At 35.9% G+C, this 26,337-nt stretch overlaps 1 pseudogene; it reads right to left on the minus strand.

Moving 5' to 3' along the window:
- Positions 1-1,154: 1,154 nt before the first annotated feature.
- The window catches only part of LOC119506904, a 60,249-nt pseudogene continuing 35,066 nt past the window's right edge, over positions 1,155-26,337 (minus strand).

Genomic DNA, 26,337 nt, shown 5'->3' on the forward strand with positions numbered 1-26,337 from the left:
TGTAAATGAAGACAGTTGGGTGGTGTGGGCAGAGATGAAGAGGGAAAAGAAGAAAGGAATGATCCATGGAAAGAATGTAGACAACCTAGAGGAATGTATGAATTATATCAACCTTCAAACTACAGAAATTGGGATTTAGGTAAAAGTTCAAGAAGAGACAGGAAGTAGATAGATTGAGGTTGTAATCTCTGGCAACAACCCAAAGGTCATATTTTCTGCAGTTTGGCTCAGGATGGATCTACCAAAATTGGCTATCAGATGAGCACAGTATGGTTGACATTTTTTTTTGAAAATTAAGGAGTCTAATTAAGGGTCATCACACAACAGCACAGAAATGGTCCCCAGTAATAAAAGGACACCTAAATAAATGCACAAAATAAAGGCATACACAAACAGAAAAATATTCACACACGTATCTAAGAAAATGCAAATTAAAAGCTGGTATCATTTAACACCTATAAATTAAGTAAAAGTAAAGAAAAAGTTTAAATTCAATGCTGTGGTGATTTTAAGAAATGAGTTATATTTCTCAATATATATATGTTATATATTATATGTTATATTCAACAGTTGTTAGAAAGACTTTAAATATTCTAGGATGAGTGAGTTACATAAACCATGAAATGATTTATTGCCTTGATGGAATACATCCATGCATAAAAACAATTATATATAATAAATGTGAACAAAAATGGAAAGATACTTATGGAATAGCATTAAATAAAAAGAAACAGAGTACAGAAGTATGCATATTCTAAGTTTATCACAATGTAAACTGTGGATATGGGCATATAGAAAGACCATAGTTAGATCACAGAACAATGTCAGCAGAAACCTGCCCCTTTAAGAGCTGGGGAAAGCACTGGGGGGCTGCAGGATGGTCATTGATTGACCTTGGAGTGACCTCTCTTTACTCAGCTTCACCCTCTCTCTGCCTGATCAATGTCCAACCTCATCCCCAAACACTCATCCCTGTTTTATCCTCCCAATTGGACATCTTCTCCAGTTCCATCTTCTTTAATTCTCACAACCACCTGTGAGGTAGGTATTATTATGACCACCGCTAATAAACGATTAAATGAATGAATGTTTACAAATTAAAGCTCAAAAGAAGCCTTGCTTACAAAAGCCTTCCAAGTTAGACAAGCTTCTTCTTATTTCATGGGTGCCCTTTCAGGTGTGCCTGGGCACGGATTCTTGGCAGACTGATTTGGGCCAGCAGCTACATGCGCTCCTTGTTTCTCAGGGCCCTGGGAAACCTCCAATAAAAACAGCTGAATTATCTTTATTTTCAAGCATCTTGTGCAGCTTCATATGTTCGTATGCAGAGATTATCTGAAATTTGACACTTGGAATATTCAGTCCTTGGTCTAGCAGCAACTTCAGGACTGTAGCACATATGAGCTAATGTGATCGTTTGCAGGTCTGAGGCTCGCACTCTCCCCTGGTAAAGGATTTGTGATTTATCCTTGAGGTTGCAGTAACCACAGAGTGCTTCACCTTTGTTTTAGAGCAAACAGACCTCTAGTAAAAGACAAGGATCATTCTGCAAAAGCGGGATCCCAAACTGGACCCAACTGAGCCCAAAAATTCCATGGTTTTTCAGGACTTGGAGGTTGACAGGTATGTGGATATCGTGGGAAACGATACAGGTAGTCCCGGTTCCGGCCCTCGCCTAGCGTGTAACGGCGGCAGAAGTGCTGGTGGTCGCAGACCGGGCCTTCTCCACGCTGGTAGCGGGCACAGAGGCGCACGGAGAACAGGGTCACCACTCTCCAGGCGGCGCTCCCACCGCCGCCTCCGCCGATGGCGCCCCAGGGCCTTCCTACACCCCACGTACTGCATCAGAAAGCTGCGAGGCCCGGCCTTCAGCAGCATGTCCTGGAGCTTCCCCTCAGAGAGCTCCGCATTGCCGCACTGGTCTCGCAGGAACTTGCGGCCATGGTTGGCGCATCGCTGGTGGGGAAGAAGGAGCACTCCGTAGGGTCCGCTATGGTCCCTGGCCAAGGTAGTTTGTTTTGTTTGGTTTTAACACGTCAAAAGAGCCCCTAATCTTGGGAGTTGGTAGTACAAAGAGCTGAGTTTTTTCTGTATTACAAGATGGGAATATTTTAATTTTTTAAATTATTTTCTTTTGTTTTTGGAATGCTGGAGGGAACACGCAAAGAAAGGAAAGGTAATCAAAAAGAGAAAGAGAGGGAGGAGCTACTAACTAATGATCAAGTAAACAGAAATAGGTTATAGACTTTAAAAGAAAAAACAGGTAAGTCAAGTATTCAGGTTTCAGGTTGCTTTCATGACTGTAATGTGAAATCCCTTCACCTCCCCAATGCCTAATATAAATGGCATTTTATAAAATCAAGGAAAAAGGCTGGAGTAATCTATCTGGATTAACTGGTATACAGAGAAAAGAGAGGTGAGAAAGATTGAGAAAGTTACCAGGGCAGGGCAGTCGATTCTCTACCTGATGCGCTCAAATGACCAATCCCTGGGACACCAGGTTTCAAAGAAAGAAGGAGTTCTATTGCTAAGTGTGAAGCAGAAGAGCAGATGGCCTATCAGCTCAAACTCTGTCTCCTCGACCTGCAGTAATTGATAGTTTTATAGTATCAAAAGGTGGGTAGGATTTAGGATAATGAGCACAGTGGGCCCCAGATGGTATCATTAGAAGTGATTTAATTATTGAGCATGTGCAGATCAATTAAATGCTTAGTCATAGAACGTATATAAGAAAATGGTGGCCTTAATATGATAACGGTCGTGATTTTTACTATGATAAGGAGGTATCGGTGACTTGCAGGTTAAAGTCTAAACTACTGCGCATGTCAGGAGGGCCCATTTTGGTTAGATCCAGCTTCTGTTATCAGGATAACTTTGGCCTAGGGTTGGGTTAGTTCTGGGCTGACCCAAGACCCTTCATTAATAAACATTAGGGGCTGTCTTTAGAGATCATAGGACTGTAAAGTAAAAAAATAAATAAATAAATGGGTACAAGTGAAGGTTAGATAGTTAGTCACGAGGTTTTTATAATCACAAGGGCACAAAATAAAAGCTATTCAATCATTATCAGAGATCACAGCAGCTGGATTATAGTTCAGATTTCAGGTATTTCCCTCTGTTTACTCTTATATACCAGAAAGTAAAAAGGAATACCTATATAATGAATCAGTAATCATAATCAGCCCTTAAATCCTAACTTCTCAGTTACAATATCTCGTGGAAGCTAAAACTCAGAGACCAAAATGACCACAAGAAAATCAATACTAATATATATATATATTACATATACATAAAAATGTATATGTGATATTAAATAGTCATAACTATTCCATATTCTTCAGTCATTCTACTTAAGCATTGTAGTTTTCCATCATAATTCAAAAATAAAACTCCTTTTTTGAAATATTAAGCTACCTGTTGAAAAATTTGTTTGCAAAAAACAGCCAGTATTATGAACATAGGCTTTTCCTTAAGCTCTCCTGGGGAGCAATGTAAGAAACAAACAGTCAGGTAAAAGTTTAAGATGTCAAGGCTTCAGAATTAATCACTAACATTCTGAATTATGCCAAAAAGTAAACACGTAAATGGAATTTTATATAGTTTATATATTTATATCTATCTGCCTCTAATCTGTATGTTGGTGCAATCAATCCTTCTAGTTTTAGGAATGTCTTATATGTAATAAGTAATATGTCTGGGATAAAGAAAATTACAATTTTTGTAATTTTTATGGATATATTTAAATTTAAAATATTTCTGGATGTATTATATGCTCCTCTTGTAAACATCATTATCTCTAATTACTCCTGGCACAGCCATTGTATATGTACCATTTTAATGAAATGAATGTACATTTTTGTTTTAATTTCCTTTTAAGTTAATAAATTTAGTGAACAAAATATTGCACATACAAATAAAGCAAAATGTGGCCTTGGGGAGCTACTTTTCATGGTGTATGGCCAGAGAATATCCAGATATAAAAGCACTAGCAGATACAGATTAGGCAATCTAGCACAGAAATAGCAAGTGTAAAGCTCTGAGAAATTGTCAGGTCAGAATCATGTAGGCCCTTGTAGGCCAAGGCAGAGAGTTAATGTACCTTATTAAGTATAAAGGAAAGATATAGGAAGGTTTGAAGCAGAAGAAAGACATAATCTGTTTGAAAAGAAAATTTTTTATGGTCAAACCAGTATTGAAGGAGGAAGACAAATTATATTATAATATGCTTGTGTATTAGTACTTAATGGAAATTGTCTTTGATAAGGATGCCTGATTATTGAGCAGAATCTAAATAGACGAAAGTGAAGACTATGCTGTTAGCACATGGTTGTATCCTTTTAGCATCAGCAACCAACAGTCATGAAGTATTTTTTGTAACTGATTGTACAGAATTATGTTTTGACTTTGGAAGAAAGAGTCATTTGATGAGGATAAACTAGAGTAAAAAGAAAAAAGCAGAGTCATCCATTTAGGAATTCTAATTCATCAATAAACATCAGAGGGAAGTACGTCCAGAACGGCCGACAAAGGACCTCTGAAAATATAATTCTCAATTTTTAAAAAAAAGAGAACATTGGTAACAAGTGTGAAAATCAACTTTTTCAGAAGGCTTGCAATAATATGAGGTAGAGTTTTTCAAGAAAAATGGCTGAATTTTGGTAAGAACAGTGAGCTCTATGGTATTAAAACTTGTCCTATTCACATCTCCTTTTCCTGAACTCCTCATGTTATTCTTGAAAAACAGCAGCTTCTCAACTTTGGCAGCTGTGAAAACTAGCAAGCTAGGTGGAGAGGACAGAACAGATTTGGAGCTTCTAAAATAGCTTTACACAATAGAAGTGATGTCATTTGATCTGTCTAGCAGCTCATTGGAAAAGCTCCATTCACTTGCCTTTATTTGACCTAACAAAAAATCTTGCTATCCTGAGAGCATTTGTTGAAAACAGTAAGTGAGAATTGTGTAACATCTCAGCTGCCTGAGGTAGCTATACCACATGGGTAAAACAAAGAAGCTGCCCAAAAAAACTTAAAAAGAAAATCTTGGGAAAGAGATGTTCGTAAGAGTCTTTGATACATTCTTGCATATTTCCAGGGATCTTGCCAGCCACAGAGATTTGCAGGGATGTGCATATGCCTGAAAAGACATGAGAAAACCATGAACTCCCATGTCTGGTTGAAGTTCTGTGCAAGCAGGAAGAGAAGACTGAGAAAGTTATAATCTTCCAGAGTGCTGAAACCCTGCCCCAATACACACAGGCATGTGCACACACACACATGAAAACATACACATCGGCCCTCTGCTAACAGCAGGAGATATTGGTTCAAGGCATTTAAGGCAATCTCTGTTCAGTCATTAGCTGATATTTCAGTGGCTACACATGACTACAAATGTATATTTTACAGAATTAGTCCAAGAATGTCACTAAACTGGTAAACAGCAACAACACCATCAAAAAAAAAAAAAAGAAAAGAACAACAAATTTCTAAGGTGATGGGGTGGGGCAATTTGATATACATGGATGTCACATTTATATTAGTCAAATATGCCACTTTTCAAAGAAAAGGTATAGAATGTGCAAAGAAACAGGAAATTATGGCCCATGAAAAATGAAAAAGAAGCAGTCAGTCAAAACTGTCCCTCAGGAAGCCAAGATGTCATACTTACTAGACAAAGACATTAAATCATTTACTATAAATAAGTGCAAAGAACTAAAGAACAGCATATCTAAAGAATTAAAGGAAAGTATAAGAAGCATGGCTCACCAAATTTTAATAAAGAGAAAGAAATTATGGGAAAATAGAAATTCTGGAGTTGAAAAGAAATATATCTAAATTGAAAAATTCATTAGAGGGGTTCAAGAGCTAAAGCAGTGCTTAGGGAGAAATTTATAGCTGTGAACACCAGTATTAAAAGAGAAGGCCTTCAAATAATTAGCCTAACCTTCCACATTAAGACCTAGGAAAAGTAGAATAAACTAAACCTAAAGTGTGCAGCAGGATGGAAATAATAGTCATTAGAAGGAAAGTAAATGAAATGGAGAGAGAAAAATAATTGAGAATATAAACACAACCAGAAGCTGATTCTTTGAAAAGATCACTCAGTAAAATTCATTTAATTCAAGATCACTACCTACTTCAGAAATGCAAAGGATTATAAGGAAAGAAGATGATAAATTGCAAGCAAAAATTAGATAATCTAGATGAAACGGACAAATTCCTGGAAGATACAAACTATGACACTAACTCAGGAAGCAATAAAAAATCAGAGAAGATCTGTAATAAAAAAAGTTTGTAGTTAAAACTCTTCCTACAAAGAAAAGGCCAGTTCCAGATGGGTTTGTTGGTGAATTTTATCAGATGTTTAAAAAAGAATTAACACTAATTCTTCACTTCGCAACTTTCCAAAAAATATATGAGGGAACACTTCCTATCTATTCCATAAGGCAAGTTTTATCCTAATACCAAAACCAGGCAAAGACAACACAAGTAAAGAAAACTACAAACCAGTATCCTTTGGGAATACAGGCACAAATACTTAAAATACTAGCAAACCAGACCAAGTCCAGCAACATATAAAAGTGATTGTACACCATGACCAAGTGGGATTTACCCCAGGAAAACAAATTTGATTCCACATATGAAAATCAATCAATATAATGCACAATATTAATATAATAAAGGTCAAAAACCTTATGAAGATCTCAACAGATGCAGTAAAACATGAGACAAACTACCACCTCCTTTCGTGATTAAAAATACTCAACAAAACTAGGACTAGAAAGGAAATTCTTCAACCTGAGAAAAGATTCTCTGAAAAATCCACGGGTAATATCAGAGTTAATAGTCAAAGACTGGACGTCAGCTCTAGCTAATTCTATCCAATCCTAATCAACGTTCTAACCTAATTAGGCAATACATAAATACATAAATAAAGCTTAAAAATTCTGATTGGAAAGAAAAACTGAACTATCACTGTTTTCATATGATATGATCTTGTATTCAGAAAACAGTAAGAAATCCATATAAACAATATATTTAAATAATAAATGAGTTCAGGAAAGTTATGGTATATAATAATGATATTCAAAAATCAATTCTATTTCTATTCACAATGAACAATCCAAATATTAAATTACGATAGCCATTCAATTTACAATGAACAATCCAAATATTAAATTATGATAACCATTCAATTTCTAATAACATCAAAAATAATAAAACACTTAGGAATAAATTTACCAAAACACTTGAATGCTGAAACTACAAAAAAATTGCTGAAAGAATTCAAAGAAGACCTAAATAAATAGAAAAATATGCTGTATTTAAGTATCAGAAAACTTCATACTGCTAAGACATGAATAATCCCCAAACTGATTTACAGGTTCAATACAATCCCTTTCCAAACCACAGGTGACTATTTTGCATAAAATGCACATAAACACAGTGGATATGGAATAGAAAACAACAACAACAACAAAAAAAACTTGAAAAAGAAGAACAAAGTTGGAGGACTGTCTTTCCTAACTTCAAAACTTACTACTTGGCTGCAAATAATCAACATATCGGCATAAGAAGAGACATGTAGAACAACTGAATGGAATTAAGAGTACAGAAATGAACACTTACAATTATATTCAAACAGTTTTCTCAAAGGGGCCAAGACAATTAATTGGGAAAGAATGGCCTTTTCAACAAATGGTGTTGGGACAATGAATATTCACATGAAGAAAAATGAAATTGGACCTCTACATCACCATCACCCCATACACACACACACATACATACACACAAGTCAAAATGGATCATAGACCTAAATGTAAGTGCTAAACTGTAAAATTCCTAGAAAAAAATATAGGAATAATCTTCATGACTTTGGGTTATGTAATGGTTTTCCAGATACGACACCAAATGGACAAGTGAAACAAGAAAATATAAATAAATTGGACTGAATCAGGTTTTTCTAAAAAGCTTGCCCTTCAAAGGAAATCATCAAGAAAGAGAAAAGACATCCACAATATGAGAGAAAATGTTTGTAGAATCCTACTTGGTAAGTGATTTTTATCCATCATATATGATAACTCAACATTAAAAAGACAACCCAATTTAGAAAATGGACAACAAAGGATATTAATAGACATTTCTCCAAGGAAGATATGCAGATCGCCAGTAAGTACATGAAAAGATGCTCAACATCATTAGTCATTTAAGAAATGCAAATCAAAACCACAAGGAGATACACTTCAATCAACCAGTATGTCTAAAAAAAGAGGATACTATAACCAGTGTTGGAAGGATGTGGAGAAATAGGGACACTTTTACATTGCTAGTGGGGTTGTAGAATGGTGCTGCTGCTTTGAAAAACATTTTGGCCATTCTTCAGAATGCTAACTATAGAATTATATTTCCCAGCAATTTCACTCCTAAGAGAAATAAAAACATATATCCACATAAAAAAGTGTAACTTATATTTCACGGCAACATTATTCATAAAAGCCAAAATGCAGAAACAACCCAAATGTCCATTAACTCTTAAATATATATGTATTTAATTATATATATATATATATATATATATATATATATATATATATGTATAATTCAACCATAAAAAAGAAGTGAAATACCATGACATGCTTCAACATGAATGAACCTTGAAGACATGGACTAAGAAACTAATCATAAAAGAACATATATATCTTGGTTCCTTTTATAGGAAATGGCCAGTATACTCAAATCCATAGAATTGGAAAGTAGGTTAGTACTTCTCAGGAGCTGGGTGTGGAGGGCACAAATAAGAAGTGATTAATGGATATGGGGTTTCTTTTAGGGGTGATGAAAATATTCTAGAACTAGAAAGTAGTGACAGTTGTGAATCTACTAAAAACCACTGAATTATATACTTTAGAGAGCAAAGTTCATGGTTTGTGACTTCTATCTTAATAAAGCTGCTATAAAAGTTAAATAGACATAAAGGATATCAAAGATGAGGTGCAATTAGTGTCAAACATCGTGGACACTGATTCCATCGACACGTTGTGAGTACAAATGTCATGCAACGTGCTAACCATCAATTAAAACATTTTGTGTTAACATCCTAAATTATAATAAGTACAATAAAAGTGACAACATATTTGTAATCAGAAAAGGGTGGAAAAGCATGAGAGAGGGATACTTCTAAAAGTACCGTTACTATTCTTAAGAGGTTGGTCTTGATATCTATTTAAGCTGTATTTTCTTTGAAGTGCAAAGTTAATCCATGTAAACCTCAAAGAGTTCAGCGTAAAACTGGCTTGTACTTCTTAACAAGTTTTTAAATGTGTGGACCTCTGGGGATGTGTATGCGTGCATGCTGATCTAATTGTGCATGTTAGCTATGTACTTTACAAGATAGTTAAATTTATACAGTGTGTGCTCAGAATGGCATTTGCAAATGGTTAGAGCTTTAATCCAAAAATATGTGCTGTAAAAATCCAGCACGCTGTTTTCAACAAAGTATAACTTAAGTATTACAATTGTCCTATTCTTACATTTTAGGAGAAGAGTACATTAATAATGCAACATATGCATTTATTCATTCAATCTGCTTCACTATCTTTGTTTCAGTGGCCTTCTTTGTACAGCATGTAGGGATCTTGGCAGAGAAATGAATGAACAACAAAGATACTTCTACATCAGTTTGCATAGTACAAAACCTTGGGAAGTTCTGAAATAGTGGCTGGATTAGGTTGAAATCCAGAAGAGTAAGACGGAATTTTCATCTCTTTCTAAATATCACACTTCAGAGATGTTTCCTGCAAGAGTATATCAGAACAATCAAATAAGGGGAGAAGGTAGTAGGCTGATACTCTGTATTATCAGACAGACTTTTTAAAGGAGTGATTACATATACGTGGGATCTGTATCCTTGCCTTTTACTGTCATAAATATAAATCTTATAAGAGGGATCGTATAGTTTAGCAGATGATTAGGGATGCATTTTACCTTTCATTTCCTATTTTTCCAAGTAATAAAGGCAATATTTACAATCAGACAAATATCCGCTTAGTCAGACCATAAGCCCACTTTCTGATATGAAGTATTCTTAAAGGATAAATACAGATATATCATCCCAAGTCTCCATGCTCAGTAAACAGAATTGTGTTTTCAAGGTGTGTTTAATGAGTGATACGTTCCATACCTTCCTAAGAAAAATACATGACAATTTTCCACTCAAGACATATACTAACATGAAAAAAAAAAACATTAAAAATAAGAGTTCAAATATTCCAGGTAGTTACATATATAACACATGCATTCCCAAAACTTTAATATTTCATTTTAGCTTTTGGCATTATCAACATTAAGCATCTTATTTAAAAATAATAAGACATTACTTGACCCTCAAAGTCACGTGCACACATTCATACATGCACACATTCACACAGAAAAAGGCACACATAAACACATATACACAGGCACCACACTTGCACTTATGGCTTGGTTTTTAAACGGAGACTACTGCAAACTCAATAGAATGTTTGATTCTGCAGACTTTTGGCTTTTGGGAAGACCGTATCTGGGTTCAAAATTCAGCACTCTCTCTTACTGGCCTCAGTTTCCACTCCTTGAAGCCTAATATATTTTAACCTCCTCTGGCTTCCACAAGCAAATAAATACACCCCCTCCCATCTTTCTTACCTAACGTGGTTTTGCGTTAAGACCTCCATTATACCACCACTACCCTCTGCCTAACCCAAATCCCATCTGTCATTCAGAACTAGTTCAAGTGTGACCTAGTGAGTCCTGCTGTCACACACAGAGCTGACACGCTGCTAATGTGTCACACGACATGGTCCATCACATTTTACTATCATATGATTTTCTAAGAATTTCATACTTATTAGATTTTACTCTAAAATATAATCGAAAGCATCTTCCAATTTATTCATTGTCCTGGAACAGACCCAGATACATAGTAGCTGTTCACTACTGGACAAAGGGAATCCATTATTTCAGAAAGGCCATTCTCCTCATGTGAAGATTTGAAGACAAATGAAGATATCGACAACTAGTGAGCAGATTCAAACAACTTGAAAAGTATAAATTTGAAGGCAAAGAATGTCTTGGTAAATTATGTTTTGTTATATAAAGTGAGAGTTAGTCCCACCTTTGCAAACTGTTGACGTTTGAATTGCAAAATACATGTAATTTTAGTCAAAATGAGGACTTTCACAAGTAATTTAAAAATTACAAAAAGTTACACTGTTACATCAATTAATGTACACTTCTTTACTTAAAAAAAAGTATAGGAAAGCTATCATCACAATACTTACCTCCGTCAACTTGAAGAAAAATTTAAATTATAATGTTAGGTCTGTTTGGTTCAGTGACCACACCACTATTCAAGGTTTACACATTTTAAGATATTTGATTATATTAGTTAGATTTGTAAAGTAAAGCTTTCTATTTATTTTGCTTTTATTTCATTAAGTGGTTCCTGGTTTTGAAAATAAATAATATTAAGTAAAATATTCCATCTTTTTATTTATTAAGTGAATGTAGATGCTGCATTTAGGACTAAAGGTGAATTAGTACTGAAATTGTTTCAAGTTAGTTAAGTTAGAGCCACTTTCTTTTTGAAAATTAACGTTCTGATGAATGTTGTATTTATTACCAGAAACAAGTTTTCTTACGTGTTACCATTGAAAAGGCTACAGTAGTGACACATTGCCTGATTTTTTTCCTACATTGAAACCAAAATAAAATATAATACACTGCTTTTATGCAAGAGGCTTTTAGCCTCCTTGGCCACACCTCGTAAAAATTTACCTATGGATTTTACTTTCTCCCGTTCACTTCTACTATTTGGTTCATTGCATTTTGTCTAAAAATTGAATAATCCTTATGAAATAGTTTATCAAAATTAGGAATGGAAATCCACATATTATAGTGAAAATATAGTTGTTTGGTCACTGGAAATACTCTGAGATAGTATTAAATACACACATAGTTGAAATCATTCCAGTTGTGTCACTCTTAAAAATGATACACAAGGAGAGGATCTAAGCTGGCGGCATAGAGAGGAGTGGAAGCTAAGTAGTCCCCCTGGAACAACTAAAAAAAAGCAGAAACAACTAGTAAATAATCTGGAATAACTGCAGGGGAACAAACGTGACTGTCCATTCATCACACACCAACCTGAATTGGGAGGAATGCCTGAGATCACAGCATAAAATCTGTAAGTAAAATCTGTGGATCCAAATTGGGAGACCCCTCCCCCACAGCCCAAGGTACAAAACCTCGTGGTGCCAGAGAGAAGCTCTCTCCCAGCAAGAGAATATAGCTCAGCTGAGCTCCAACTGGGGTTTTAATTAGCAAGTGTGAAGTGCTCACTACGAGGTACGAATCCCCAACAAGTAGACAGAGGCTTTGGGTGACGACTGACCTTGGAGAGCTGGAGGGTCACCTGGGACTAGCTCTGTTCCTTTTTCGACTCAGTGGAGAAAGCCTCAGCCATTTTCAGTTCCCAGTTCTGTGACCCAGACAAGGGTATAGCACAGGCAGAGAGAGACCATTGAAATGCTAATGACCTCCCCCTGGGGTGTCTATCTTCTCTAAGAGGAAAGGGGTGGGACCCAGCTCTACTACCTGCCTTTCATTCAGAACTTACACCAGTCAAGAATTATAGGCTAACAGGTGCCACATGCTGGGCAGAAAAGCACAGTGACCAGAGGCATCAGAGGGTGTACCAGTTTTCTAAGACACACTCTCAAGGAAACAGGATTCTGAATATTTCTTCCTTCTGGGACCTTAGCCCATTCTGGTCTGGGGAGGCCTGATTGGGGTAACCAAAGAAACCGTACCTAGACAACAGAAAACTACAACCTACACCAAGAAAAATGAGGTTATGGCCTGGTCAGCAGAACAAACTTGCACTTCAGCTGTGATGCAGGAATTGAAACAACTAATAATAACTGAATTCAAAAAGTTTAGGGAAGATATGGTAAAAGAGATGAACCGTATAATGAAAACACAGGACGTACATAAGGTAGAAATTGAAAGTTCAAAAAACCAACTGGTGGAATCTATGGAAATGAAAGGCACAACACAAGAGATGAAAGACACTGGAAACATACAACAGCAGATCTCAAGAGGCAGAAGAAAACACTCAGGAACTGGAGAACAAGGCAACTGAAAGCCTACACACAAAAGAACAGATAGAGAAAAGAATGGAAAAATACGAGCATCGTCTCTGGGAACTTAAAGGCAAAATGAAAACCAAGAATTTACATATCATTGGTGTCCCAGAAGGAGAAGAGAAGGGAAAAGGGGCAGAAGCCATAATAGAGGAAATAATCAATGAAAATTTCCCATCTCTTATGAAAGACATAAAATTACAGATCCAAGAAGTGCAGCGTACCCCAAACAGAATAGACCTGAATAGGCCTACGCCAAGACGCTTAATAATCAGCTTATCAAACAACAAAGATAAAGAGAGAATCCTGAAAGCAGCAAGAGAGAAACATCTATCACATTCAAAGGAAGTTTGATAAGACTATGTGTGGATTTCTCAATAGAAACCATGGAGGCAAGAAGGAAGTGGGGTGATATATTTAAGATACTGAAAGAGAAAAACCACCAACCAAGAATCCTATATCCTGCAAAACCATCCTTCACATATGAGGGAGAGCTTAAAATATTCTCTGACAAACAGACAATGACATTGTTTGTGAACAAGAAACCTGTTCTACAGGAAGCACTAAAGGAAGCACTGCAGACAGAAAGGAAAAGATAGGAGTGAGAGGTTTGGAAAACAATTTTGGGAGATAGTAGCACAGCAATGTAAGTGCACTGAACAAAGATAACTGTGAATATGGTTGAAAGAGGAAGGCTGGGACCACGTGGGACACCAGAACAAAAGACGAGCTTGGTTGGCTTTCTGGTAAACCCTTCTGGTAAACCGGCCTGGTAAACGCAGGCAGATCAAATGAAGTCACCAGGGGCACTTTAGTTTTGCCTCCCGGTGAGAAGGGAAACAATGGGAGGTTGTTTTCTGCCCCCTATTTTTTTTTTTTTTAACTTAGGTATAATTCACATACAATGAAATGAAATAGCACCTGAAGAGTACAGTTTGATGAGCTTTGACAAATGCACGTTGCTTCTTCCCAATCCCCATCGCCCCTCCCCCAAGTCAACTGCTATTCTGGTTTCTTGCATCACAGACTGGTGTTGCCTGTGCTAGGTACAATTTACCTAGAACATTTACTCTTTTGTGCCTGGTTTCTTTTGCTCACAGTGTGTTTTTTAGACTCTTCCATGTTGACTGTAGTTTCCATTTTACTGCTGAACAGCATCCCAACATATGGATGTGTACCAGTTTGATCATTCACCTATTGATTGTTCCCAGTTTTGGGCTATTATGAATAAAGCTGCTGTGAACCCGGGGGGAAAAAAAAAAGATTACAAAATCATATTCCTCTGTTCCTCTGTAATTCCATTTAGTTCATAATTCATGAATCATGTAGATAATATTTTATAATGTTTTATGCTCTTCCTGATGACCTATTTTGAATTTGACTATTTAACAAATAAACTTTAACTTTTTCTAGACTATTATGGTATACTTTATTAGAATTATATTTTAATTATTTCCCCTATTAGAGAACATGGCAGCACATATGGTGTATATTTTGACAATTTTGTTCTTGGAAGAAAAAAGTAATAAAATTTTCCCTCACAATATGCCTCAGCTATTAAATCTTGGCTGTAGAACTGGGTCAGGGAATTAAAAGTAGTAAGTTAGTGCAATTTTACCACTTTGCCTTGGCTTTGTTTTAAATTACATTTTTCATGAATTTTGAACATATAAACTGGTAAGAAGACAAAAGTCTCGACATCTTTAACATTTCAAGTTCAAATCATTCCAGTTTTTTGAATGAATGATTTTTGAATAGTTTTAAGTTCAAATTATTCTCTTCTCTAGCTGTACTCATCTCCTAGATGAACTATTCTGGTCTCCCAGGTATAATTGTTAACTTTAGGTTTCTTACACACACACACACATGTACACATGCCCAGGTACAGGTCCTAGACTCCTGTATCTCATTTGCTCCCTACCCTGTTTATTTGGATGTTGAAATAGATATCTATTTTTGTTTTTGTTTTCTTCCTTCCTGGATCCCTTCTCCCTGATTTCTAGTAAAAAAAAAAAATCTTCTTTTAGTCTTGGAAACCCTCCAAATCAAGTGGGATAGTAAATATAACAAGCCACATTTGCCTACATAAAGGAAAAAAAGGTTTATGATAGTTCTTTTTTTGTGGGATCATTGATATCAGTATTATCATAGGTTTTGTAAAATCAATCAAATGTATCTTAACAATTATACCAACATTACATCATATAGTCACCACATAATGAGTTGGACAAAGATAATTACAAAGTAATTCAGTAGCATATTCTCAGCATTTCCAACAAATCAGCCTTTAGCCATATACTAAATGCTGTCATGGATTACAGTATAAATCAAGGGCCAAGCCTCATTTTATTTTAGATTCCAAGTCTCTCGTGACCATAGTCAGATATCTTATTTCATATTACAAGGCAGTACTACCAGGTGTTCCCAGTGAGCTTCATCTTTAAGTAATACCCATCTTCCCCTCACTGCAGAATACGTTAAAATAGCTTTCTAATTTCAACATAATGCGCTTTTTGATAAGTCTGTTTTTTGTTTGTCTGTGGGACTTGGAAGTTAGAGACCACCTCTGCAAATTACATTTTCCATGTATAAATTCCCATAGACTCCACCAGGGGTAATATAAGGCTCCCATAAGTTCGTTCTTTGTGTTTTCACTGCCAAGATCTTATACCTCTGTCCCTGAGCTACTATAGGTTCTTTCTGGAGGAGCATCCTTATCAAGCCTTCTTGTGTGCAGTCTTCATTCCATCTTTGTTCCTAAGAATGCTGTTGAACCATTTATTAAGTTTATATATCCATAATTCTAAGCCATGTTATCTTTCTAAGCTGCTTGCTATCCTGTCCCTTCCTCCTTAAATAACATTCCTTCTACGTGGCCAACATGAGCCAACAAGTCTTTTTCCTCAGAGTATCTCTTTTCATTAAAGGCAAATTTGGTTTGTCATAGAATTCCATACCAGTACCAGTTTTACCCAGATGTCTTTTTGAGTGTGTCTTAGATTCCTGGCTGCTGTGAAAAATGCCAAACGATGGATTGGCTTAACAGAAATTTATTGTCTCATGGTTTTAGAGGTTAGAAGTCTGCTTCCTTCTATGGAGGTTAGTGACAGGCTGGCAATCCTTGGGTTTCTTGGCTTTCCTGTCACATGCAATGTCCTCTCCTTTTTCTTCCAGGTTCCACTGACTTCCAGCTTCTGCTTCCCCAAGTGGCTTTCTATTCATAAAGCCTTTAGCAATAGGATTGAGGCCCAACCACACTCAGTTTGTCCACACAATTAAACATAACATCTTCAAAAGGTCCTGTTTACAGTGGGTTAACACTCACAGAAATGGGTTAAGAACATGCCCCACCCCCATCTTTGGGTAGATAATTCAAACCCCGCAGAGTATTTTCACCAATCTTGGTTTATTCAACAAATGTCCCATTGCCATTGAGTGTCTTTTGAACATGTACTCTCTATATATATTTGGACCCCAAAAATGTCATTTAAAGTTTTAAGTTCCCTTGGAAGCCCTCCTAAATTACTTTGCCTACATTGCTTGCAGGGGTATAGATTGATGTTTTGTGCCTGGTTTAATTGGTTACACAGCTTTAGCTTATAACCTTAGCTTGGCTTTAGCTACATTACAAATTGGATTGAAGAAACCTCTCAATAAACCTGTATCAGGGCTTTGGCTTCCTTGAAAATGAGATACATCTCCTTGATCTTTGATTCTATAATCCCTGTGTAGCTGGGAAAGGATCCCAGTGGGCAGCATTTGTCAGTGTGTTGATCTATGATTGATTGCCTGCTCTCTCTTTCTTATAGCGTACCACATTCTTTACCTATATTAAAGCCTTGATTGTCTATAACTTGTGGACTTCTGATTATTGGGTACTGAGTAAGTGGTGTAAAAGTCCCAAAGGTGACTGGTTCCAGGAAGAGCTGAATCCAAGTCCTTTGAACATTCCTCTTTATCTTTCATGTTCTGAGGCAATCTAAGAAGAGAAAAGTAACTTCTCTATCCCCATATCCTTCTTATATGCAAAAAAGTGATGTTGAGTTCCCAGAAGAGTGTCCTATAGGTTGATGTATCGCATAGATAACTCTAGGTTGAATGCTTCTTAAAGCGTGGAACTGGCAGTGTATCAATCTGTTTAACATGTTCCCGTTTGTCCATTATCACTAACATGGAGCAGTGTTAGATAAGTAAAAGCTTATAAGTCTTTCTGGTCCAGCAGGTAGGAAAAAGGCAGAAAACATTCATCTCAACTTTGACCAGTGAAGGAAAGGAACAACCTTCTGGGAACTCATCATTCCTTTAGGAAATCTGACAATATTATTTAGTAGTATTGTTATGGTGTCACATTTAGCAATCACTTCTTCTTCTGGAAAGTGCAAATGGAACCCAGGTTCTAGCATATGGGAACAGTTGGAGAACAATAAAAAAGAAGTAGGGAAGATGTTTATTCAAGTCCTTTTGTCATTCCTCACCCACTGTTCCTGATCTTTCCACAATATTACAACAACCTATGTAATGATGATTCCTTTTTACTTCCATATGTATTAAGTCATATTAATTCAATTGTGCAAACCATAATTCACATCTAGTCATTTTTTTATTAGTCCTCTAATTTGTGAATGGTAATGTAAATGATCAGTCAATTGTATATGACTCCACTTAGCTCATTGTTGCACTAAACCTGCAAATAATATATAAATAGGGCATCCAAATTGAATTAACATTTTTCTTAATTAAATCTGAAAAGTCTTTATGTCCTTAGATAGCCCATGTTAGTTTTAAATTGACTGGTTGTCTAGGCTTACATGTTCTAAAGGTTCCAATCCAGCACAAATAATTAAAATGAATGGAAAGTGGCTTTGCATGCTATTCCTTTTATCAATGATTTTGGTAAAGGAAGATGCCCCCATTCAGATATAACATGTACTTCAATAATACATTCCAGTAGGGATGAGGCAACAAACATATGGACATTTGTTCATAGAGTTCTGCTTTGAGTCATAATTCCACTTTTAAGTCTTTCTAATTTGCATGCCCTTACTCCTAATATATTTCCTCTTAGCAAGTTTAGATATGACAACACATTGTGCACCATGTCCAACAACCCCAAAAGAATTCCTTGACCACCCCAGGCCATTTTTCCAGACCAGTGCAAATGGCATCAGGGTCCCTGCTGGGATTGTGCCAAGAGAACCTGGACTACCCATCACTCAGAGTCATAACCCTTTCCTTTATCTTACATTGTTTTAATCAGAACTGGTTCTGTAAGAACTGTGGATTCCTCTGTTGTATAATCACTAGTTGTTGATGCTGTTTAATTCATCAAGGGTCATAAAAATTGAACAATTCTGTTGTGGTCTTTTTACAGTTTGAGGAAATAATCAGAAAATTAGAACTCTTAGAACGACCCAATAAGACTGTGGTATCGACTCCATCCCTCTCCTCCATTCTATGCCATTTTTAATATGAATGCTTTCATGTGGTTTAATGGTTGCAAGATTTTTTCATTCCTTTTAGCTTTGTTGATTACTTTTTATCTGAATATACTACTGTGTTTCCCATCTTTCAGCCCCATTCAGGGAAACATAGCAAGGAAGATATGCAGCAGCCTCTCTCACACCTTCCTTACCCCCCAACGATAAAGTTACAATAGGAATTCAAGGGTTAGAACTCCTTTATTACAGCATGAATCCTCACTTTGGTCAAAATCATACAATTAGAAGAAATTCAGTATCATGTATAACCATTCCAAAGTTACTTGCATTCTCAACATTTCAGCAGCCTCAGAAGTATTACATTTAACATCAAAATGTCGAGTATGAAATTCCCTTTTCAAAGTATATGTTACATATCATTGCATTAATCCAACTCAACAAATTAGTTTCCTCCAATTTTTTACAAATATACATATTTCCACAAAAGCTAACTGGAGCTCCTAAATGAGATCAAACATTCCCTTCCTTTTGGTAGTATATAATGCAAGGGAAATAGTCCCTGATCCCTCATCCACAAAGCTCATTTTAATTGCAGTTTTTCAGGGGGCTGTTGATCATAATCCACAAAGTGACTTAATACTTTGACCAAATATTCTTGAATTTCAGTAATCTCTTGATTTTTTCCCCCTGAGACTTATCCAAATTTTTTAAGATTTTTTGGTCAGAGGGGAACTATATTCCATTCAAAGAAGTATCTGTCCAATTCTCTTCTGACATTATCTTCCTCCTCTTTACAAATCAAATAACTACTGAATAACCACCACCCTAACAACCTGTCTGCTTCTCAGTTATTTTCATTTTTACCAAATTAGCCAAGAGCAGCAAAAGTACATGTATTCTTGGCTGATTTCTTCTCTGACAAAATTTCTTTTGTAATCTATTTAGTTATTTTCTCCATCCCTGGCTGAATCTAATCTCCTCCTTTCTTCCCATCAGTAATTACAGTACTTGTGCAACCTCACCCCAGGGATGGCCAGGACACCATCCTATTAGCAAAGTTTCCACAGTATCCTCTGTTCTCATCTTTCTTTCTCTGAAACAAAGCCTTAGCCATCATGTAAATTATAAGTCAACCATTATTTAAATCATTCTACTCAAAGTGTTGACTGCAACAATTGCAGAGAGTTGAATAACTGAAAGGACACAGAAGACTCCACATGATCAACCCACCTGTGTCTTAAGACCTGGAATTCCAGGTGCTGCCTTGACATCTGTGAGCCTCACATGGCCCCAAAGTTCAAACCAAGAGTTTTTCTGTTTCCACCAGATATGCCCCCACCCTGCAGGAAAGGGTCCCCAACTGGTGAATTCCACTAACATCCAAACCAGCTGTACTCCTGATCTTCAACCTAATGGGTTTCATTTCCCTGACAGGTCACAAAATTATCCAGACAAACCAATCACATCCTCCTGGGGAACATGGGACACTTCATCATCTTGTCACTACAAAGCCTGCCTCCCACAGGTCCTGCTGGTTAACTCTGCTCCCGAGTGCAACCCCTGTGTGAGTATATGTGGCTAATAAACTGCTACCAATTTCATCTGTCAGGTGTCAGGTTCCGAGGTCATCAGAACACCATGTAAGTCTTTAATGAAAGTAAAGGGGTGGCACAACAGTTGAAAGAATGTCAGGCAATTATCAGAGTGGTCTGAAACTTTCAGGCACTGCTGCCAACGTTTCTTTAGTTGAAGAGGACACACTTTGTCTTTACGTATTAAACCACGAAGATTTATGCAAGTTATTTCAGTTTCAGAAGTGTCCCATGACAAGTTTACTTAAAGGTCTCTTATAAACCTAATGTTCATGTAGTAAACACCAGGCTACGGATTGGTTAAAAATGCTAAAAAATTAAAAGAAAAATAAAAAAAAAAACAATATCCAACCAAGAATTTTATATGTAGCAAACTTTCGTTCAAAAACAAGGGAGATGGTAAGACATTCACAGATAAAATCTGAGGGAGGCGTTCATCACCATTAGCTCTGCCCTACAAGCGATCCTAAAGAGAGCTCTTCAGACTTAAAGGAAAGGAGACTACACAGATATTCAAAGCAGTATAAATAAATAAAGACTTCTGGTTAATGGAACCATTTGGATAATTGTAAATCCAGTACTAATGTATTCTGTTTGGTATGGAACTCCAATTCATACTTCCTGCAGGTGTTAAAATGCAACTGCATAAAAAGTAATGATAAATTTAAGTTTTTGGACATAAAATGTACAAAGATATAATTTTTAACAAGTACAAAAAAGGGTGGGGGAATGGAAGGGTATAAGAAAAATGTATGTGTATGATAATGAAAGCAAGTTGGTATCAATTCAAATATGACTGTCATATATTTAGGATGATAAAATTTTATCCCCATGGTACAAGGAAAACATATGAAAAATATATCCAGACAGAAATGAGAAGGACTCAATTTGGTAAATACAAAAAAAATCAAATAAATCTGAAAGTAGGCTTTCATGGAAGATTGAGGAATAAAAAAGAATCAGACTTACAAATCTAAATAGCAGAATGGGAGAAGAAAGTCCTGCATTATTAATAGTGACTTTAAATGTAAATGGATTTAACTCTCAAGTCAAAAGGCAGAGATAGGCAGAATGGACAAAAAAGCATGACCCAATTATATGCTATCTGAAAGAGACTCACCTTAAATTCAAAGACCATAAGTTGGTTGAAAGTAAAAGGAAGGAGAAAATATACCGTGCTAGTAATAACCAAAAGAGAGCTGGGGTGATATCAGATAAAATAGACTGTAAATCAAAAACAGTTACAAAAAACAAAGATAGTCATTATATTTGGATAAAGGGGTGAATTCAACAAGAAGACATAATTATAAATATAAATGCACCTATATAAATAAAAGCCCAAAAATATATGATACAAATACCAAGATTTGAAGGGAGAAATTGACAATTCTACATTAATAGTAGGAGATGTTAATACATGTCACTCAATATTGGATAGAACATCTAGATAGGAGATCAGTAAGAAAATACAAGACTCCAATGATACTCTAAAGAGAGTAGACCTAGCAGATACACATTATATGTATATATAAAACTTCACCCAATAACAACGGAATACACAGTCTTCTTGAGAGCATATGGATCATTCTTCAGGATAGACCTTATCTTAGGACACAAAACAAGTCTCAATAGATTCTAAAATATTGAAATCAGACATTGTATCTCCTCTGACAACATTGGAATGAAGCTAGAAGTCAATAACAGAGGAATAAATGTAAAATTCATAAATATGTGGAAATTAAACAACATAGTCTTAAGCAACCAATGGATTTAAAAGGAAATCACAAGGGAAATTAGGAAACACCTGGAGGCAAATGAAAGTGGAGAAACAACATACCAAAACTTATAGGATGCAGCAAAGGAAACTCATAGCTCTAAAGGCTTAAATTAAAAAAGAAGAAAGATTTCAAACCAGAGACCTAACCTCAAAACTGGAAGAACTAGAGAAAAGAAGAGCAAACTAAACCCAAAGTAAGCAGAAGGAAGGAAATAACAAAGATTGGAGTGGAGTTAAATGAAATATGATCAACAAAACCAAAAGTTGGTTCTTGAAAAGATCGACAAAATTTACAAAACATTAGCTAGATGTATAAAGAAAAAGAGAGAGTACACAAATCATTAAAATCAGAAATGAAAAGGGGGATGTTACTACTGACCTCACTGAAATAAAAATGACTAAAAGATACTATGGCCAACTGTACAACAACAATTTAGGTAAGATAGATGAAAAGAAAAATTTCCTAATAACATACAAACAATGTACACTGACTCAAGAAATAGAAAGATTTCAACAAACCAATAACTACTAAAGAGATTGAATCAGTCATCAAAAACCTGCCAACAAGGAAAGCCCATGACCACATGACTTCACAGGTGAATTCTACTAAATATTCCAAGAAGATTTAATGCCAATCCTGCTCAAACTGTTCCAAAAATTGAAAAGGAGGAAACACTTCCTGATTCATTTTATGAGACCAACATCACCCTCATATCAAATCCAGATAAAGTTACCACAAGAATAGAAAATTACAAAGTAATCTCTCTTATCAGCATAGATTCTAAAATCCTCAAAAAATACTAGCAAACTGAATCTAACAGCACATTAAGAGAATTATACACCATGATCAAGGGGGATTTATCCTAGGTATGCAAGGATGGTTCAACATAAGAAAATCAACTAATGCACTATACCACATTAACAGAATGAAGGAAGAAAAACTACATGATCATCTCAATTGATGCAGAAAAGACATTTGACAAAATCCAGCACCCATTCTTGATAAAAACACTCAGAAAACTAAGAATAGAAGGAAACTTCTTAAACATGATAAAGGGCATAGATGAAAAAAAAACAGAGCTAACTTCACATTTAATGGTGAAAGACTGAAAGTGCTCCCTCTAAGATGAGGAACAAGACCTGGATCGCCACTGTCACTGCTGTCATTCAACACTATACTGGAGGTTCTAGCCAGAGCAAGAAAGCAAGAAATAGAGATGAAAGGCAGCCAAATTGGAAAGGGAGAAGTAAAACCTTCCCTGTTTGCTGATGACTTGACCCTATAATCATAAAATCCTGAAAAATCCACAACAAAGATTCTAGAGCTAATAATGAATTCAGCAAAGCAGTGAGGAACAAAATCAACACCCAAAGATCAGTAATGTTTGTATACACAAGCAATGAACAATTAGAAGAGGAAGTTAAGAAAAAATCCATTTACAGTAGCAACTAAAAGAGTCAAATATCTAAGAATAAATCTAATCAAGGATGTAAATGACATGTCCATGGAAAACTACAAAATATTGTTAAGAGAATTCCAAGAAGACAAATAAATGGAAGTACATTCCATGTTCATGGATTGGAGGATTAAATTTTATTAAGATATCAATTCTACCTAATGTCATTTACAGATTCAAAACAGTCTCATTCACGCATCCAACATTCTTCTTTGTAGAAATGGAAAAGCCAATCATCAAATTTATATGGAAGGGTAAGGGCCCTGAATAGCCAACACAATCATGAAAAAAAAACAAAGTTGGAAGACTCACATTTCCTAATCTTAAAACAGATTGCACAGTAATCAAAACAACATGGTTCTGACACAAGGACAGACATAGACCAATGGAATTGAAAGGAGAGCTCAGAAATCAACCCTCAGATTTATGGCCAATTGACTTTTATTTTTTTTATTTTTTTATTTTTTATTTTTATTGAGTTTGTTCACAAACCATAAAATTATCCAAAGATCCACTGTGTACAATAAATTGCCCCCAGTACCATTACACAGCTGTGCATCCATCACCACAATGAATATTTTTAGAACATTTTCATTACTCCAGAAGAAAAATAAAGACAAAAAAAAGGAAACACAAATCTTCCAATATCCCTAACCACCACCCCCTTCCATTGTTGACTCATAGTATTGGTATAGTACATTTCTTAGTGTTGATGAAAGAATGTTAAAATACTGCTAACTGTAGCATATAGTTTGCAATACGTATATTTTTCCCTATATGCCCCTCTATTATTAACTTCTAGTCATAATGTCATACATTTGTTCTGGTTCATGAAAGAGATTTGTAATATTTGTACAGTTAATCATGGACTTTGCCTACCACAAAGTTCACTGTTTTATATATTCCCACCTTTTAACCTCCAGCTTTTTTTCTGGTGATATATGTGACTCTGAGCTTTCCTTTTCCCCCACATTCACCCACCATTCAGCACTGTTAGTTATTCTTACAACATGCTACCATCATCTCTGTCCATTTCCAAACATTTTAAGTTCAATCTAGTTGAACATTCTGCTCATAATAGGCAACCACTCTCCATTCTTTAGCTTCATTCTATATCCTGGTAACTTATATTTCATGTCTATGAGTTTACATATTATAATTAGTTCATATCAGTGAGGCCCTGAAATATTTGTCCTTATGTATCTGACTTATTTCACTCAGTATAGTGCCCTCAAAATTTCTTCACCAACCCATTTTTTTTAAATGGTTTTCCTCACACACCATATGTTCCATCCTAAGTAAACAGTCAGTGGTTCCCTGTATAGTCACGTGTCTATGTATTCACCACCAGCACCACTCTCTAAAAAAGGACAGCTCCATTTCTTCCACAAAGAAGGAGAAAGAGTCAAACGAGGTAGAGAGACAAAAGAAAAAGAAAAAAAAAGAAAAAAAAAAACAAGAAAACAGAACATGACAGCTAGGAAGAAACTAAAGGAAAGGTACCATTAAACTAAAGTAAAATAAAGAGACAACATCCCCAGTGCCACACATTGGGGGATTGGAGTCCCACACCCCTTCCCTTTGTTTCCCCTCTTTTAGGCATTTAACTTTGGTATATTGCTTTTGTCACATTAAAAGAAGCATAATACAATGTTTCTGTCAACTATAGATTCTAGTTTTCATTGATTGTATTTTTCCCACAATAACACCCTACTTTTAACACCTTGCAAGGTTGACATTCATTTGGTCTCCCTCATGTAAAAACATATTTGTACATTTTACTTAGTTGAGCACGCTAGGTTTCACTGAGTTACACAGTCCCAGTCTTTATCTTTCCTCTTTCTTTCTGGTGTTCCACATGCTCCTAACCTTCCTCTTTCAATGATACTAACAGTCATCTTTGTTCAGTGTACTTACATTATTGTGCTACCATCACCCAAGATTGTGTTCTAAACCTCTCACTCGTGTCTTTTCCTGTCTGTCTGTAGTGCTCCCTTTAGTATTTCCTGTAGAGCAGACATCTTGTTCACAAACTCTCTCACTGTCTGTTTGTCAGAGAATATTTTAAACTCTCACTCATATTTGAAGGACAGCTTTGCCAGATAGAGGGTTCTTGGTTGGCGACTTTTTCTCTATTAGTATCTTAAATATATCACACCACTTCCTTCTTGCCTCCATGGTTTCTGCTGAGAAATCTGCACATACTTTTATCAAACTTCCTTTGTATGTGATGGATCACTTTTCTCTTGCTGCTTTCAGGATTCTCTTTTTGTCTTTGACATTTGGTAATCTGATTATTAAGTGTCTTGGCGTAGGCCTATTCAGATCTATTCTATTTTGGGTATGCTGCGCTTCTTGGATCTGTGATTTTATGCCTTTCATAAGAGATGAGAAATTTTTATTTATTATTTCCTCTATTATTGCTTCTGCCCTTTTCCCTTCCCTTCTCCTTCTGGGACACCCATGACATGCACATTCATGTGTTTCATGTTGTCATTCAATTCCTTGAGACATTGCTCGTATTTTTCCATTCTTCTCCCTATCTGTTCTTTTGTGTGTAGGATTTCAGTTGTATTGTTCTCCAGTTCCTGAGTGTTTTCTTCTGCCTCTTGAGATCTGCTGTTGTATGTCTCCACTGTGTCTTTCATCTCTTGTGTTGTGCCTTTCATTTCCATAGATTCTGCCAGTTGTTTTTTTGAACTTTCAATTTCTACCTTATGTATGCCCAGTGTTTTCATTATACACTTCATCTCTTTTGTGATATCTTCCCTACACTTTCTGAATTTATTTAGCATTAGTTGTTTCAATTCCTGTATCTCAGTTGAATTGTAAGTTTGTTCCTTTGACTGGGCCATAACTTTGTTTTTTTGTGTTTGTAAGTTTTAGTTTTCTGTTGTC

Source organism: Choloepus didactylus, chromosome 12 (genome assembly GCF_015220235.1).
Source record: "Choloepus didactylus isolate mChoDid1 chromosome 12, mChoDid1.pri, whole genome shotgun sequence".
NCBI lineage: Eukaryota > Metazoa > Chordata > Mammalia > Pilosa > Megalonychidae > Choloepus > Choloepus didactylus.